At 40.1% G+C, this 15,559-nt stretch overlaps 1 protein-coding gene across 6 annotated transcripts in view; it reads right to left on the bottom strand.

Annotated features, from left to right (window-relative positions):
• The window catches only part of CPVL (carboxypeptidase vitellogenic like), a 273,787-nt gene that overhangs the window by 254,010 nt on the left and 4,218 nt on the right, over nt 1-15,559 (bottom strand). For all 6 annotated transcript variants that reach the window (XM_030797327.1, XM_030797326.1, XM_030797324.1 and 3 more), the window contains exons 2-3: nt 5,429-5,541; nt 4,116-4,177 (exon numbers count right to left, since the gene is read on the bottom strand). The gene's annotated coding sequence lies outside the window, so the exon portion shown is untranslated. The remainder of the gene's footprint in view (nt 1-4,115; nt 4,178-5,428; nt 5,542-15,559) is intronic.

Below are 15,559 nucleotides of genomic sequence, written 5' to 3'. Positions count from 1 at the left end.
AACATGTCTAATTCACTGACATTTTAGGACAGATTAGGCAATATTCAAAGAGATCATGACTATTTTCCATAATTGAAAAAAGACCAGCCAGGTGCGGTGGCTCACGCCTGTAATCCCAGCACTTTGGGAGGCCGAGGCCGGCAGATCACAAGGTCAGGAGATCGAGACCATCCTGACTAACACAGTGAAACCCCGTCTACTAAAAATACAAAAAATTAGCCAGGCGTGGTGGTGGGCACCTGTAGTCCCAGCTACTCGGGAGGCTGAGGCAGGAGAATGGCGTGAACCTGGGAGGCAGAGCTTGCAGTGAGCCAAGATCGTGACACTGCACTCCAGCCCAGGTGACAGAGCGAGACTCCGTCTCAAAAAAAAAAAAAAAAGATAAAAGAAAAAAAAGACCACGACTATTTATTTATTCTGACTACAAAGATCCAGAACAGAAGTCAAGAAGGCCAGTAGGTCCTGAGGTCCTGAGCAGGGTAAATAAAAATAAAGTCACATTTAGATACACTGTAGGAAAGCTTCAGATTCTCCCAAACAGAGAGGAAAAAGAAAAAAAATGCCAAAAAGAAATAATAACTAGATTAATAGTGGACTTCTTATTGGCAAGAAAATATGTCAGAACACAATGGGTATGTCTTTATTAGCAGTATGTCTCTTCAAATTGCTGAAGGAAATTAACTGTCAGTTTGAATCCTATACAAATCTAACTTTGATTCCAAAGGAAAGACAAAGTAAAGACATTTATAGACAAAAGTCGAAAGGGATTACTACTAAGACACCTTTACAAAGAAGCTTTAAAAGGATATTTTTTAGGAAGAAAAAAGAATACAGAAGGAAGATATACAAGAAAGAATTTTGAGCCAAGAAAATGGGAAACTTCTGTTTAAACCTAAATTAACATTGACAGTATAAAACAACAAATAATGGCTAACTTCTGGTGTTTAAAACAGGAGATTGAGCTGAAATACTAGAAGGAAGAGCATATAAATAGGAAGCCACGAAGGAAAGGGAAAGCAACCTCCTGCTCTTTGATCATTGGTCAGAATGGTAAGAATATGGATAAACATTAGGCTTGGTTAGCTTGTATGTTAAAATGCCTAGGTTAACTTCTAAATGAATAGAAACAGTGTTTATACTTCCAAATAAATACAGAGAAAATGGGAATAAAAAATCATTTAATACAAAAGAAAGCAAGAAAGAGAGGGGAGAAAATATAGAAGGAAGAGACAAATATAAAATAATTATCTCCTTAAAAATATTTTTAGTTTAGTGAACACTGTCTTCTAGCACAGAGACACTAAAAAATTTATTCACTGGGAAACTTATTCCTTTCTAATCTTCAGATGGCTTAAAGTAATTTATACCTATATAGGAGATTGTTTTCTTTTTCCTTTCTCTTTCTTTCTTTTTTTGTTTTATTTTGTTTTGTTTTTAGACAGAGTCTCACTCTGTCATCCAGGCTGGAGTGCAGTGGTGCTATCTCTGCTCACTGCAACCTCTGACTCCCGGGTTCAAGCAATTCTCCTGCCGCAATCTCCTGAGTAGCTGGGATTACAGGTGCACACCACCACGCTGGGCTAATTTTTGTATTTTTAGTAGAGATGGGGTTTCACCATGTTGGCCAGCCTGGTCTCAAACTCCTGACCTCAAGTCATCTGCCTGCCTTGGCCTCCCAAAGTGCTGGGATTACAGGCGTGATCCACCGTGCCTGGCCTCCCTTTTCTTTTTTTTTTTTTTTTTTAATTTACTGGCTTTTCCTCTGTCCCCTCATTTTTTCCCTCTCTCTTTTCCTTCTTCCATCTGTTTATCTATCTGTCCATCTGTTAATATCTACCCATTTATCTATCTGTCTGTCCATCCATGCATCCATCTGTGCAGTCATCCATCCATCCATCCACTTTACCATCTATACCCTAACCCTCTTTCCTTCTGAACACCTACCCATCTCATTATGCTCCCACCTATCTGTTCTTTCATTCATTCACTTTATAACCAAAATCTTTTTTTCCAACCCAGACCTCTCTCCAAACCTTGCTATTTGACATCTCCTTAGACATTTCATAGGTGCCTCAAACTTCACAGGTCCCAAACACAACCCTCGGTTCCATCCCCACACAAAGTTCCCCATCCCCAAGCCTTCACCATCACAGCAAGTGGCACCACCAACCATTTAACTGCTCAGCTAAAAACCTAGGAGTAACCTTGATGATTGTTTATCTCATGCCTCACATTCCATCATCAGCAAGTGTTGTCAGATTCTACCCTAAGTCTGATGGTGTCTTGCCATCTCCACTGCTACTATCCTCTGTCCACACCATCATCCTTTCTTTGAAACCACTGGAATAGTCACATAGCCACTGTGCACTCTGCTCTTCTTACTATCCTTTTCTACAGCTGCCAAAGTGATCTTTTCAGTATGAATCAGAACATGTTATCCCCTTCCTAAAAGCTTCTGTGGCTTCCCATCGTGTCTAGAAATAAACAGAAAATCTCCACTATGACCCACGTGGCTGCTAGGATCTGGCATCTACTCAGCCTCTGACCTGGTCTTCCTCTGCGTGCCGTTTCATTCCTTTGACACCAGCTCCACTGGCCGCCTTTTCTGTTCCTCTAACACGCCCAGCTCGTGTCTGACTCAGACCTTTAGATCTGCTGTTCCCTCCTCCAGACCTGCAAGATCAAGTCTCTGCTGAAATGTCACATCCTCCGAGAGACGTTGCCTGACATGCTGTTTTATGTTCATCTGAACACTTATTTTTCAGCATTTGAAGTTATCTTTTTAAAAAAACAGTTCATTGTCTATGCCTCTTGAGGGCAGGGACTTTGTTTATTGTTATATGCTCAGGGTCTATACCTATGCCTGGATCATAGTAGGGGCTCAGTTATTGTTTGTTGAATGACTGTTTGGCATTAATTAATTAATTTCACAACTTGGAGTGGAATAAGCCATCTGCATTGATACGAAAAATGACTTAAATCCCTATGATATATCAAATTGAGGCAAATAATCAGCCAATAAAAATGCATTTGCCACTAATTTGACCAATCAAAGGTTAACTACTATGTAAAGAGTTATTACAAACTAATAAAAAGAACAGTAACACACCAGTAAAGGGGCATTATAGTCCAGGCAGGACCCCACCTACCAGAGCTAACCAGCATTTGCACCTCCTCAGTCATGGTTTTGAGGTCTCCTACCTCCTTAGGATTATAGGGGACCCAGCATCTCTCTTGGTGTCAGAAAACAGGAGGTGATCCTCCAATATCGTGCTGACACACTTACAGTCCTCATGGACCCTTTGAAAACAGCCCCTCCATTTTCTTTTTGCCAAGCTTGGGCATAAGGCTTATTTGTGTTAGGCCATGCTGCCATCTTGGGAGAACCCTTCAGAAGGCTCCATCCCCTCACATAGCACTGCATGAGAGTGGGCATGGGATGCCATCCTTAAGAACCACCCCATCCCACTCCAAGTCATGAGGAAGAGTGCTCCCTTCACTCTTTGCTAGATCAGTTCTGCCTTCCTTCCCACACAGTGTCGGCCTTCCTCAGTCAGCCTTGTTGGAGAAAAGACTTCTGAATGCTCTGCACAGAAACTCAGGCTGACGTTTTGCAGTCTGAGAACTTTTTGACCACTCTCAGATGCTAGAAAACCCAGGAACCCAGACTCAACACAAATTCTTCAGGAGTGAGAAGGAAAGATTCTGACACTTGTCCTAAGTCTGCTTCATAAGCAAGAACAAGGCAGATGTTAGTAACACAAGTGATTATTTTGCTATATATCCTTTGTCAAATAGAATTACTCTGATACATGTAAATAAATATTCTCCTTTTTCTAAGTAGAGAAACCATCAATAATTGCCAGGTTTTTTACTTCTCAGATTACAAAATACTTAATAGCTATTCTATTTTATATCAATGCAAAACACGGGTAAGAACTGGACATTTGTGGAGGGGCTATATAGCATTTATTAGGTTCATTTGTTTTCTTATACTTTGCAAAACTGAGTTAGTGCATGTGAGGATTTATTTATTATTGCAAGCAAATCAACTCAAGTATTACAAACAAAAAATCTAATCACTGTCTTATTTTGAAAGCATTAAGATAACTTACATTGCTAAGCATTCTGTTGATCTTTTTTTATTTGTCTCGTATTTTCAAATGATTATATTTCCCTGCAGATAGTGGAAATATCAATGCGAAATCAGATGTCCTTTCATCAATGATGTAGGTTATTTCATTTCCAAATATTCACATATTATGCTTACATGTGTTTCATTCTTAATATTCCGAAGTCAATCTGTTCCCCAATAGTTTTTTTTATTAGAAAGGAAAATATTTCACATCAAACATTTTAATAATGCTGTGAATCAAATTTAAAATATTTTTAAAATGTGGTAAAGTACCAATAGTGACATCTAGGCTGGGCATGGTGGCTCACGCCTATAATCCCAGCACTTTGGGAGGCTAAGGCAGGCAGATCACGAGGTCAGGACAGATAGAGACTGTCCTGACTAACATAGTGAAACCCCATCTCTACTAAAAGTACAAAAAATTAGCCAGGTGTGGTGGCACATGCCTGTAGTCCCAGCTACTCAGGAGGCTGAGGCAGGAGAATCGCTTGAACCTAGGAGGTGGAGGTTGCAGTGAGCTGAGATCAAGCCACTCAAAAGCTGAGATTCCATCTCAAAAAAAAAAAAAAAAAGTCATCTAAATTGATATAAAAATGACTTAAATCTGTATAAATCAGTTTAAGGCAAATAATGAGCCAATAAAAATACCTTTGCCACAAATTTGACCAATTATGATTACTATGTAAAGAGTTATTACAAACTAATAAGAAGAACACTAACACACTAATTAAGGGGCACTAGAGTCCAGTGATTAAGAGCTCAGGCTCTGGAGTTAGAGCTGGGTTCAAATCCAGGCCCTGTCACATTCTGTGTGATGTTGGACAAGACTCGTATCATCCATATACCTCTCAGAGTTCTAATTTGTAATACGGAGATAAGCCTGACTGCTTGCAGTGTAATTGAAAAGAGTATGTCAGATCATATGTGAACAACTCTTGGTGCCAATTACTGGTACTCAGTACTTTCTATTATTTTGCCAAAAGATATGAATAGGCAGTTTGCAAAAGAAGAAATACAAATGACTAGTAGACATAAGCAAAAAGTTAATCTCCCTAGTAATCAGTTAGATACAAATGAATACGGCAATGGGAGGCCATTTTTTCCTAGGGAATTTGCGTTTTAAAATATATTGTAATTCTCAATCATGATATAGGTGGTGAGTTCTGGAATGAATATAAATTCAGACAATATTTCCAGAAGGCAGCTTGGCAATTTTTATCTAGTGCTTTAAACATTTTCATAGCCTTTGACCAAGGCTTCAGCTATTGCTCTACTCCAGCAGGCGTTACTCACATTGTAGTTTGAACTGGGGCTCCTGGCAGCAACATTTATATAGAATAAACGGTGTTTGGTGGCTCCTAGGGTTGTGCAGCTGGTGCCCCTGTCACTGACATGTTCAATCAAGCCTAAGAAAATAAACAGAAAGGCACATATAGATTTATGTGTGAGGATGTTTGTCCAAGAGTAATTCAAGAAAAGCCAAAAACTGTAAAACAAACTAAATTTCAATCAATGGAGGAATAACAACATGAATTATTGTAGGTTAATAGAAACGAATTTTATATTGCCATTAAAAGTCACATTAGGAATTTATAATGACACAGGAAATAATCGTACAAGTTCATTCCAAAAGGAAAGTAGCTTTATTATTGCCTCCAACTAGAAAAGTAAAACGTACTCATTTTAAAAATAACACAATCTAGAAAAACTAAATAGACACTAATGATCTTAACATTCCAAAATAGACATTTTTTATATAGGTCCTAACAAACTTTTTTCCACATGAATGTTCATATTGCTATGTAATGTAAACTGCAAAAATCAGGCTGTTAAACTGCTAATTCCCAAGGAGGAGGAGAAGTACCAAAGTATTTATTCATGGTGGAGGGAATATGGATGATTTCTTTTTTGTTTTACTTATCTCTTTTTTGCCTCTAACATGTCTACAGTAAGCATGGATTACTTTATAGGCAAAACATCTTAAATAACATAAATGCTGTAAATGACTTTTTCTTACTTAAATTATGACTATTTCTTTCAGTGCTCTGAAAGATGGAATATTTTTTAAAAAGACAATATTCCTTTTGCAAAATGAGAACTAACATTAATCATTGTGCCGTCTTCCTCTTAATGAAAATCTGCAAATGCATATGCAAATGAGCTGAACTTCTATTATAAGACGGTGACAGGATGCTCTACAGAAGAGAAGGTAATGATAGAGTTTGAAAAATAGGAGCGCAGAGGAAGGTTAGCAGTGGTGGAATCTTTCTATTCAATGCCTTAAAAGAGTTGTATTAATCTGATAGTGTTCCACCTACCAATAATGAAATAAGATCATAAGCAGCATTAAAAAACAAAAGCTCCTCATTGTGATATGACACATAGAGTGTAGCAGAATAGGGCTATGGGGACCCAGATAAAAATGAAAACGTAGAAAGTTGTAATATTCTTCAGACATTTTCATAAGTCCTGACAGATCATCCTATTTAACTACTTGACAAGTTTAGTCTGTATTACCCACATTAAACTTCCTAGGGTATTTTTATCCAATATCACACATTTGGATCAAAACTTTAAAATATCAATTCAACGTTCAAATACTTTGTCTACACAATTACATACACTCATGTCTAAAAATACAAATTGAGTAAACCCAATGTCCCTCAAGATTGTTAGCATTCAGCAGACAAAGATTTAATGTCAAAAGAGGGTCTGAAGCATTAAGGTTCTTAAATATAACTGTCCCAAGGAGAATTGGAGATAGGCTTATAGGAAATTAAATTCCTTGGACAGGGTAGATGAGAATAGAGACAGCATCCTATTGTGTTAATCCCGTTTCTGCCCTTTCGTGTGGAAAATCATGACAGCCTGCTGCCTTTAAATGGCTTGAGAATCCAGAACAAAGATAAACACTCAGCTGGATTCTACATTTTTGAAATTCTAGTACAGGAAAGATTCTTGGGTTAGAGAAGGGATATATGAAAACAGCAAAGCACCATCGCTGCCCTCCAGAATCTTCCCATTGTATGAGAGAGACAGGTACGAAGGCAACTGGAAAACATGGCAGACTTTTTTTTTTTTTTGAGATGGAGTTTTGCTTTTGTTGCCTAGGCTGGAGTGCAATGGCGCAATCTTGGCTCATCGTAACCTCTGCCTCCCAGGTTCAAGCGATTCTCCTGCCTCAGCCTCCTGAGTAGCTGGGGTTACAGGCATGTGCCAACATGCCTGGCTAATTTTGTATTTTCATGAGAGACAGGGTTTCTCCATGTTGGTCAGGCTGGTCTCAAACTCCCAATCTCAGGTGATCTGCCCGCCTTGGCCTCCCAAAGTGCTGGGATTACAGGTGTGAGCCACCGTGCCTGGCCTTTTTTTTTTTTTTTTTTTTTTGAGACAGGGTCTTGCTCTGTTGCCCAGGCTGGAGTGAGGTGGCATGATCTCCGCTCACTGCAACTTTTGTCTCTTGGGTTAAAACAATTCTCATGCCTCAGCCTCCCAAGTGGCTGGGTTTACAAGTGTGCGCCACCACACCTGGCTAACTTTTGTATTTTTAGTAGAGATAGGGTTTCACCATGTTGGCCAGGCTGGTCTCAAACTTCTGGCCTCAAGTGGTCTGCCGGTCTCGGCCTCCCAAAGTACTAGGATTACAGGCGTGAGCCACCACACCTGGCCCAGAATTTTTTAAGTGCTGAATTGGTGGCATCCTCTAGAGAAAGAGAACCAATAAGAGAGAGATATATAGAAGATATATGTATAGGATATATGATCTATGTAGATTAGATATAGATTAATAGGAGATACATATGCAGTCAACTCTCCACATTTGTAGGTTCCACACCCATGCATTCAACCAACCAAAAATGTTAGAAAAAACAATAAAAATTACAACACTTAAAAATAATACAAATAAAAAACAATGGAGGATAACAACGAGTTACATAGCATTTACATAGTATAGGTATTGTAAGTAATCTAGAGATGATTCAAAGTATACAGGAGGCTATGCATAGGTTACCTGCAAATACTACACTATTTTATATAAGACACTTGGGCATGTGCAGATTTTGATATCTGAGTGGGGATTCTGGATCCAATCTCCCATGGATACCAAAGGACTACTAACTGTACAGGAGATACGGATAGATGATAGATAGATAGATGGATAAAAGAGATATTTATAGAAGAAATATATATAGGAGATATACATGTACAATCTACATATAAGATATATAGTGGATATATATGATATATATATTTAGGAATATTATATATGGTATATCTCATATCTCATATATCTATATATCTCATATATATATTTATATGAGAAAATATATGACTATATGAGATATACAGATAGGAGAGATTTAGTATATGCAATTGGCTCACTGATTAAGGAGCAAGTCCCAGATCTGCAGGATGACTTGGCATGTAAGAGACCCAGGAGAACTGATGGTATGGTTCCTGTCAAGACAGCAGGCTGGAACCCCAGGAAGAGCCAATGTTTCAGTTTGAATCTGAAGGCAGGAAAACAGCTGACAGTCCAAAGGCCATCAGGAGAGTTTTCTCTTACTCTCAAGGGAGGGTCAGCCTTTCTGTTTTCTCCAGGCCTTCAACTGATGTGATAGGGCCCATCTACATACTGGGGGACAATCTGCATTACTCGGTGTGCTGATTTAAGTGTTAACTTCATCCAAAAACTCACAGAAACATCCAGAAATAATGTTTGACCACACACCTGGGCACCCCACAGCCCAATCAAGTTGACACATAAGATTAAGCATCACACCAGAGTTAACCACTGTAAACATTGTGGTTTACTTAATTTTTCACCCTTTCAATGCCAGCCCTGAGGAGTGGGAGTTTATGTGGATAAGGACAAAGATCTTTGGGTATAAAGAGTCAGCTAAAATACTTTTGCCTCTCTGTTGCTGCCACCGTTGAGAGTGGACGGTAAGTGCATTCGTCTGTGATACCACCTCTTTCTGTCCAAGCTGAGGGTTTTATTTTCATATATTCAGAACACATAAGAAGTTGTGAGATATTTTTTCTCCAAACCAATTTTTCTAGCTGTGGTGTGAAGTATTTCTCAGGCATAAATGTCACCTTTCAACCCCATCTGAGCTGAAAATCCCATTTCTAATCTTCTTTATGATTGAGAAATGATAGAGTGGATTTGCTGGAAAACATCTGCCTCACTGACAGCTGGCTGTTCTTGTGGGAGTGACCCTAAAGTAAGTGCCTATTGTTCATGCTTATTCATTGAGAAGTATACTTTAAAGATCATAACATGGACCAAAATTTGAAGAAGAATTGCCCCACATTGACTGAGAACATTTCATGCTAATGTTAGATTTTATTCTATTTTCTCATATCATGATGTCTGTGGTTATATGATCTTGATAAGAATTTGATTCCCTCTTTTTCCTTCATGACCAGAGACAATCCTGGCAAAATCATGGAGCAACATTAGCTCTCACCATTTCCAGCCAAACTCTTCAACAATATAATCTGTTCTCTGAATCTCATTTCTCTTATCAAACCTTAGCAGCATATCAAAATCACCTGGGAATTAAAAAAAAAAAAAAGGCTGATGTTTGGTTTCTACCTTCTGCCACCCTCAGATTCTGATTTGTTTATTCTGGAGTGTGATCTTGGCATTGGGATGTCTAAAAGCCTTCCGAGTGATTCTCATATATACCCCGAGTTGCAAACCATCACCCTAGGATCTTTATTACTCAAAATTATTCACATCGCCTCCAAGCTTGTTGGAAATTTAGAGGCCTGCCTGAGAACTGCTGGATGTGAATCTGCATTTTAGCAAGACCAATATGTAGATATATTAAAGGTTGCACAGCCCTGTCCTATGTGTTGGTCCCTCCTTGGAATTAAATTTAGCTTTTAGGGATAGGGAAACTCAACCATGTGAAAATCGTTATTTTATTTAATTCCTTCAGTTCCCCAGAGGTGATCAAATTATGGCAGATGCTCATTGTATTGTTTGAGTAAATTTAAGAAGTAAAAGTTCTAACTATGGAACTCTGAGCAACTGGAAGTTGAACAGGATGGAGTTTTTGATTAGGGAATAATTTTGATCCCTTGAAATCCCTGCACTCAGGCAAATGAATTCTTAGTCTCCCTATACTATGCCTGTCCTTGCCAGGGCCCTTGGGGTCAGGAGTACAAGTCCTATGAGTTCCCGGAGCCTGGCCTGCCCCAAAGTTTATGTTTTAGGCAAAAAAAAAAAAAAAAAAAAAAATGACAATATCATCCTAGGTTCATATTGAAAAACATAAGTAGGCCATGCATGTTGGCTCACGCCTGTACCAGCACTTTGGGAGGCCAAGGTGGATAGATTACTTGGGTCCAGGAGTCTGAGACAAGCCTGGACAACATTGCAAAACCCTGTCTCCACTAAAAATTTTAAAAAGCAGCCACGTGCCTGTAGTCCCAGCTGCTTGGGAGGCTGAGGAGGGAGGATGGATTCAGCCCAGGAGGTCGAGGCTGCAGCAGTGAGCTGTGATCACATCACTGTGTTGCAGCCTGGGTGACAGAGATGAAAGGAAAGGAAAGGAAAGGAAAGAAAGAAAGGGAGGAAGGGAGTGAGGGAGGAAGGGAGGGAGTGAGGGAGGAAGGGAGGGAGTGAGGGAGGAAGGGAGGGAGAGGGAGAGAAGGAAGGAAAATAAAAATAAAAATATGAGTATTCAAGCAAAGAACATGTATTTTAAAGACTTCTCACCTGACTAAAGTCTCTAACAGGAAAATACTTACCATAACAGCAGGCTGAAATTTCAAGTAAAAACTAAAGGGTAATTTTTTTTTTTTAGTGTGTATTGGAATGAATCAGCCAAATGTGGGTTCAAATTAATGCATGTAACCTTGATAAATTACTTACCCTAATTTTTTGTTTTCTTAACCAAAAAGAGCAGGGATGATAATATCTACAGCTAGAGTTGTTGAGCATTTTAATTAAGATATTATATAAGTTTTCTAGCCTCAGTTTCCCCAAATGGAGAATGAGGATAACAATTCTCACTTCAGGATTGTTATGGGTATATGATAATGTATACAAAGTGTTTAGCATGATCCTGGCACATAGTAAATGATTACTTAAGGAGAGTGACTTTTCTATATCACTAATGGCAGAAAACATGGTGAGAGTGGTCATAATAGTTGCAGCAGTAGTAGTGGTCATCAAATGTTGGTTTCCACTCCTTCATCTTATAGGGGCCAAATTTGGCAGAGAGCTTAAGTAATCTGTCTATACTTTTATTGAAATCTACTTTGAAATTCCACCAGGTTTCTCACCCAATGGGACTGGGTGGGGAAATGTCCAAATGTAAGACATTATCATCTAGTGGTGTGTGTGTGTGTGTGTGTGTGTGTGTGTGTGTGTGTGTGTGTGTCTGTGTGTATGTGGTGTGTGACAGAGAGAGAGAACTGGAGAGAGAAAGAGAGCACTTGAGTGTACTCTGTTACATTATACATGCCACTTCCTAAAGATTCTGATGTATGGCCAGGCGCGGTGGCTCATGCCTGTAATCCCAGCACTTTGGGAGGCCGAGGTGGGTGGATCACCTCCTGAGGTCAGGAGTTTGAGACTAGCCTGGCCAACATGGAGAAACCCCATCTCTACTAAAAATACAAAAATTAGCTGAGTGTGGTGATGTAATCCCAGCTACTCAGGAGGCTGAGGCAGGAGAATTGCTTGAACCAGGGAGGCAGAGGTTGCAATGAGCCGAGATTGCACTATTGCACTCCAGCCTGGGCAACAAGAGCAAGACTCCCTCTCAAAAAATAAAGATAAAAAATAAAAAAAGATCCTGATGTATTGTCAACATCCACCCTTTCCCCAGGAATTAATATACAGTTAAAAACTACCTGCTGTGCAGAATATAATTGAGTGCTAATAATATTATTGTTGGGCATACATTCATTTACATAAATATGAGGTGTATTATTATCTCCATTTTACCTGATGAGGAGACTGAGAATGTGAAAGGTTATTTGTCCAAGGTCACCAAAGTATCTGTAGCTAAATTAGGATTTGAACTCAGATTTATCTTCAAAGCCCAAGCCTGGCTCATATGTCTTAATATACTCGCATAGAGGTGATGTAACACGGGGGTGGTAGGGAGAGATGAAAATTACTTTTGCATCACACCTTAATTCTCACAGATTACTCCAGAAAAGCAGATGTGAGCACGCTATACTTTGCTCTAAGGAACAGAGGACACCTAGAATTCCTAACTGGACTTCTATGCTTTAGACACTATATTACATCTATCACTTCATTCCATCATCACAAAGTCTGTAAATAGGGATTATTATCCCGTTTTAGAGATCAAGAATATAAGATTAAATAGTTTGCTCAGGGTCACACAGCTAATAAATGATGAGCTAGGATTGAAGCCCAGGTCTTTTTGACTCCATAAATACATATTAAACTTTCCTGGAATCATTTTTTCATGCTTTGTTTTACAGACAATCTGGAATATTTGTAAAAGACCAAAATATGTTTTCTGTATCAGAATATTGGCTCAGATATTGTGTCTGTTAGCTTTCCTTCAATGCCCATTTACTCTCCCTTTTTCTTTCTTTTTTTTTTTTTTTTTTAAAAAGAGGATTTCTGTTTTGTTATTGAACCTATAGCTGCTACAGGGAAAGAAATGAAAATATTGATTCAGATTTTCTTGGGGAGTGAAGGCAGAGGACATTCAGAGTACAGGATCTGCTCGGTTCCCTGGGCTGACAAGCTAAAACTGTGGATAAGAAAATGCCAGCTGTCTAGAAATAGTCTTTGAGGCTTGATTTTGGACGTTTCGTTAAAAACAACAACAACAACAAAACTGCTGAAAAGAAAGTCGTCACCAGCATGGATAATACCTATAATTCCCAAACAGAAATCATTTCTATAGCTATTTGAAAAATTTGTCTCAGTTGAAATGTAAATGTCACAAGAAGGAGTCAAGGTTGTTTTGTAGGATCCCCCACAGCAAGGATATAGTTTTCCTCATACCTTTTTTTTTTTTTTTGAGACAGAATCTTGCTCTGTCACCCAAGCTGGAATACAGTGGCACAATCTCAGCTCACTGCAACCTCCGCCTCCCGGGTTCTCCTGTCTCAGCCTCTCGAGTAGCTGACATTACAGGCACACGCCATCACGCCTGGCTAATTTTTATCTTTTTAGTAGATACGGGGTTTCACTATGTTGGCCAGGCTGGTCTCGAACTCCTGACCTCGAATAGATCTGCCCACCTCAGCCTCCCAAAGTGCTGGGATTACAGGCGTGAGCCACCGCGCCCAGCCCGTTTCCCTCGTATCTTTATTCCCCAGGCCTCGTATACTCCCTGGCACATAATGAGTGCTTAGTCAACATGACTGAGTGAATTAATGAATGCTTGAATAAATGAACAGGTAGTAGAGAATGAATGTATTGGATATCGTTATGAAAGCAAATTTTCATAGAAAAAGAGCATAAAGCCATAGGAACCCCCCCCCCCCCCCCAGAAGACACGAAAAACAAACTCACTCCGTGCTTTTGCCCAGAGCAGGCTTACAGCTGGCTTCGCTTTAGTTTATCCTAGATTTCTCTTAGGACATTGAGGACAGAAAAGATGTTTGTAACCTAAAATGTCAGGGAACAAAGCCAGAAGGTGCAACATGCAGAAGAAAACATATTCCGTGAGTTTCTGAATGCTATCCTGTTTTTCTCTTCAAACAGAAAGAAAAACTCTCTCTCTCTCGGCCCCCCACCCCGCCACCCCCCACACTTCCCTTCTCCCTCTCTGTCTTTCCAGTCAAAGAGACTGTAGCTGATGGCCTTAAGTGTCTGCATGTGCCGATCTGATCCGCCCAAGCTAAGTGGCCAAATAGGATACTCCAGGCAATACCCCTGAGCCCCCCTGCAGCTCAGTGAGAAAGACGATGCAGGAATACCTGTGCCTGCGTCGTGTGCCGCCACTAGGGGTCCCCAGCAGCAGGCGATGTGAACTGGGAATTGGGTAGCAGAGGCGGCCTCCCTTTGTCTGCACCCCAGGTGTGGACCCTCTTTGTTCAGAGGCAGGGCCGCTACCTGCGGCGTCTGAGCTGCCTGCTCATTAATCCATCCTGGGCCGTCTGTGCACCTCCTGAGGAAACAGCGGGTTTCTCAGCTCCTGCCCCTAGTGACGCCTGCCTCAGAAGAGCCAATGCGTTCTCTTTCTCAGGACTAGGTGTCTTTGTATTTGAAATAAGGCTTAAACTACAGAGCGAAATATTTCTCACTACAGCAAAAGAGCATTTTGATGTTGAGAAATTGATGGCAAAAAGACCACTTTCAGGGTACGGTAGAGTATTTGCCATAAAATATTTAAAGCTAGTTGACGAATAGCCCTGCTATTCTCCTGTGAATGCCGACCACTGGATTAATCTTGAAAGTAAGGAATACAGTATTTCATTCTGTGTTTAGCACAGGGAAAGGGAATGACCTTCACTAAGAAACACCCCAGAGTGCCTGCAGTGAGGGAGCACAGCTCCTGCTACAACAGCCACATTCACCCTGCAGTGCTTTCTCCTCTGCTTTTAAACTTCAAAAGAATGGTGAAACAAAATAAATTACACCACCATAAGAGCTACCCTGCAAACAATAAATCATGTGAGTTGTAACAGCCGGTGACGGAGGGTGGGGTGGGGATTGCAAATATTTACTCCACCAAGATCTTATTCTCATGTTTCACCGTTTCAGTCTTTTTTGTTCACAGCAAAGATAGTATCCTTACATGACCATCAAGTTCTTTTTTTGCTGCAGATGTGTTACTCATTGTCTTGTAGCTCAGTGGTCACAGCTACTAACATGGAAAGTAACTGGCATACAAGAGAACCATTTACAGATGTCCTTAATTTGCTCATTTATTCAATGAGTAAACAATTGAACAACATCCACTGAGCACCTATTGTATGCAAAGTATGGTAGACAATACAGGGGCTGGGCAAACAAAGATCCTGCCCCACCATGCTTTTTTTTTTTTCTGAGACAAGGCCTCACTCTGTCTCCCAGGCTGGGGTGCAGCGGCATCATCATAGCTCACTGCATCCTTGAACTTCCGGACTCAAGCAATTCTCCCCGCTCAGCCTTCCAAGTAGCTAGGACTACAGGTTTACTACAACGCCTGGCTAATTTATTTTTTATGTTTTTAGAGATGAGGTCTCGTGTTGCTCAGGATGGTATCAAACTCCTGGCCTCAAGGGACCTTCCCACCTCAACTTACTGAGTCACTGGGATTATAGGCTTGAGCCACCAGGCCAAGCCCACTATTAATGGACTAAGGAAATGAAATATATACCAAAAGTACCATTAAAATAAGACAGAGCATGAGATCTGCCCATTGAGAGGTACAGTAGATGGACCAGAGAAATGCAGCAGAAGAAGAGTTATTTTCTGCCTTGGGA

Source organism: Nomascus leucogenys, chromosome 17, assembly GCF_006542625.1.
Source record: "Nomascus leucogenys isolate Asia chromosome 17, Asia_NLE_v1, whole genome shotgun sequence".
Lineage (NCBI taxonomy): Eukaryota > Metazoa > Chordata > Mammalia > Primates > Hylobatidae > Nomascus > Nomascus leucogenys.
The sequence above is the reverse complement of the archived record's forward strand: the minus strand, read 5'-3'. Positions and strand labels throughout refer to the sequence as shown.